At 34.3% G+C, this 3,625-nt stretch overlaps 1 pseudogene; it reads right to left on the bottom strand.

The window, feature by feature from the left end:
* Positions 1-2,836: 2,836 nt before the first annotated feature.
* LOC137216915 (ATP synthase subunit g, mitochondrial pseudogene) lies at positions 2,837-3,211 on the bottom strand (annotated as a pseudogene).
* Positions 3,212-3,625: the final 414 nt, after the last annotated feature.

Raw genomic sequence — 3,625 nt, 5'->3', positions numbered from 1 at the left:
CAATGGGATATTACTCAGCCATAAAAATGAATGAAATCGGATCATTTGTTGAGACGTGGATGGATCTAGAGACTGTCATACAGAGTGAAGTAAGTCAGAAAGAGAAAAACAAATATCATATATTAACGCATGTATGTGGAACCTAGAAAAATGGTACAGATAAACTGGTTTGTAGGGCAGAGTTTGAGACACAGATGTAGAGAACAAACGTATGGACACCAAGGGGGGAAAGCCACGGCGGGTGGTGCTGGTGGTGTGATGAACTGGGCAATTGGGATTGACATGTATACACTGATGTGTATAAAATGGATGACTAATAAGAACCTGCTGTATAAAAAAATAAATAAAATAAAATTTAAAAATTAAAAAAATTAAAAAAAATAAAGCTCAAAGGACTGGGAAAAAGAAAAAGAAAGGCAGCAGAACTGTTTCAGATTAAAGGCGACTAAAGCAATAAGACAATTAAATGTAATATGAGATCCTGGACAGGATCCTAGACTTTAAAAGAATTGCTATAAAAGGCATTATTCAATTGGCAAAACTGAAATGTGGATTATAGATTAAATAATAGTACTGTATCGATGTTAAATTTCTTGATTTTGATAATATGATTATGTAAGGTAATATTCTTGTTCTTGGGGTACATAGATTTATATATCTAGGCGTAAAGGGGCATGATTTCTGCAACTTACTCTGAAGTAATTCAGAAAAATATATATCAGTATCTATCTATCTATCTATCTATCTATCTATCTATCTATCTATCTATCCATCCAGAGGCAGAGAGAATGATAAACTAAATGGGGAAGAATATTAACAACTAATGAATCTAGATAAAGAGCACATGGGAATTTTCCATACTATTTATGAACCTCTTATGTAAGGTTGAAATTATTTCCAAATAAAAAGTTTTTTAAAAAATTTAAAAAGATATTCTCTATACTTGGCATTAAGCATCAGTTGTCTCAAAAGTCTTGTATTGCCTCGCTTTCATCTTGTATGCACTGAAATTATTAGCATTGACACAAAAAATTCTTAACAGTGTCAAAGAACTGTAAAAACCTTATTACCTCTTTTAAGTTATGCAAAATTTACCTAAAATCTGTTGGATTTGAAATACGATTCACTGATGTCAATTTTAGAGACCAAGTTTATGTACTTACTCAGTGGATACTACAAATATTCTTTACTATTGTTGTGTGGGAACTTTTTGTTTGGTTCTTTAGCTTAATTCAATGTGCCCCATTCTGAGGAATATTAAAAATGGAAATGTTTTATCTAAGTATCATGTTTTAAAAGAACTTTTGGTTTGATTATTTGTAAGTGACATCATTTGAGACAACTGCTATTCTTAAGCATTGTTTTGGGGGGAGCATTATTGACATGTAGTAGGAGGAGGTCAGAATTGATAGACAGTGTGTGGGACAAACCTAACCATGAAAAATTATCTTCTGCATTACTTTCAATGTCCCACTGGACATTCATCATGGCAATAACCTGTTGATAATTATTAAATGTAGAGCATAATTCCATTTTTTAATTTAAAAAATATTTTGCACAGTTTTAATAATCACTGAATTTTCCAGGAATGTAAATGTCACTATCATATACATTGAGGAAAGAGTGAATTTTTAAAAAAATTATTAGAAACTGTTTACCAATCTGGAAAATCATGCCATCAATGGCAATGCCACTCATATTTGAGTGGCCAACACAACACACCTAAATCAGTCTGCATTATGAACCGGTCCCCACTATGGAGATTCCACTAACATACACGAATATAACCATATAGCCGTTATTTCAAAATGTCCAAAAGTTTTAAAGTTTCAACAATATTCAATTGCATATTGTCCTATTGCTTTTTTTAAAATTGAAAATGACCTGGTTTGGGCTTTTGGATATTATTATTGTTGTTGTTGTTGTTATTACTATCAATGTTATTTTTTAGACCAGCTTCAGGTTCACAGTAAAATTGAGCAGGAAATGCAGATATTTCTCGTATACTTCCTCCCCTGCACAGCCTCCCCCACTATCAACACCCCACATTAGAGTGTGGTATATTTGTTATAATCAGTGAACCTACACTGACACATCATTATCACCCTATATCCTTAGTTTATTTTTATTTTTTTATTTTTTATTTTTGGCCGCACCCCGTGGCACAGAACTTCCCTGACCAGGGATCGAACCTGTGCCCCCTGCAGTGGAAGCATGAAGTCTTAACCACTGGACCACCAGGGAAGTCCCTAAATCCTTAGTTTATATTAGGATTCATGGTGATGTACATCGTTCTGTGGGTTTTGACAAATGTATAAGGACATGTATCCACCATTACAGTATTGTACAGAATAGTTTTACTGCCCTAAATATCCTTCTTTCCACCTATTCATCCCTCCCTCCCCTCTAACCTCTGGCCATCACTCATCTTTTTACGGTCTCCATGGTTTTGCCTTTTCCAGAACATTATATAGTTGGAATTAGAATGCTAAAACATATTGAATGTAGCCTTTTCAGATAGGCTCCTTTCACTTAGTAATATGCATTTAAAATTTCTTACTTCTTTTAAATCCAATTTCATTTATTATAAGTAGAAGTAAACATCTGACTCTTTGTAGTGTGATTGTGCTGAAACATTTACTTGAAATATATTTTATATTATAAATTACTTTCCTCTTATTTCTCCTTTAGATCACAGGATATTATGTAGATTTTTAAAACTTACTGTGAAGTTGGATTATATTACCCTTGAATTTCATCTCAGTAGAGCACAGAGGATGATATAAAATATTTCTCCTTTTCTTTTCTTTTTTTTTGACACATTGCCTTATTTTATTCAAATAGCAGTCTGCTCACACATGGTCCAAGAATACCCAAATAATAAAGCAAAGATTGGTCTTCAAACACCATAGCCAATGATGCCACGCTTGCCTACGATCTCGCCAACATAAAACCACATCCACACCTCAGTGGCCACCAAACCATTCAGTAGAGCTTCCTTAACTGTGAGCTGTTTGAAGCTACCAGTTTGAGCACTATTGATAATTTTTTTCAAGCTCTGAATAGCTGTAGGGATCTCAGCAGAGATTGGAGGAACCAGCTTATCCTTGGTGTAGTGCCAAAATGTGGCCAATCGAGGCTTTGAGTAAGTCACAGCAGCGTTGAACAGCACTGGGGCCTTCTCCGCGAGGTTATGGACAAACTGGGCCATGGTTCTAGGACGGAAAGCCTGTCACCCTGACTGGCCAGCTGAATCTCCTTCTTTTCTTAATTTTTTCATTTTATTTAAAAATTTTACAGCTTTATTGAGATATGATTGACAAATAAAAATTATATATGTTTAGGTTGTACAACATGATTTTCTTTAAGGCATACAATATGATGTGAATCTAAAAAAGTTGAACTCATAGAACCAGATTAGAATGGTGATTGACAGAGGCTGGGGTGGAAGAAATGAGGAGATGTTGGTCAAAGGATAAAAACTTTCAGTTATAAGATGAATAAATTCTGATGTACAGCATCAGATGTACTCTGATGTACTCTGTACATCAGATGGCTCTGATGTACAGCATGGTGATTATGGTTAATAAACTGTATTGTATAGTTGAAATTTGCAAAGAGAATG

Source organism: Pseudorca crassidens, chromosome X (genome assembly GCF_039906515.1).
Source record: "Pseudorca crassidens isolate mPseCra1 chromosome X, mPseCra1.hap1, whole genome shotgun sequence".
Classification (NCBI taxonomy): Eukaryota; Metazoa; Chordata; class Mammalia; order Artiodactyla; family Delphinidae; genus Pseudorca; species Pseudorca crassidens.
Note: the sequence above shows the minus strand (reverse complement) of the source record. Positions and strands in the feature narration are given on the sequence as shown.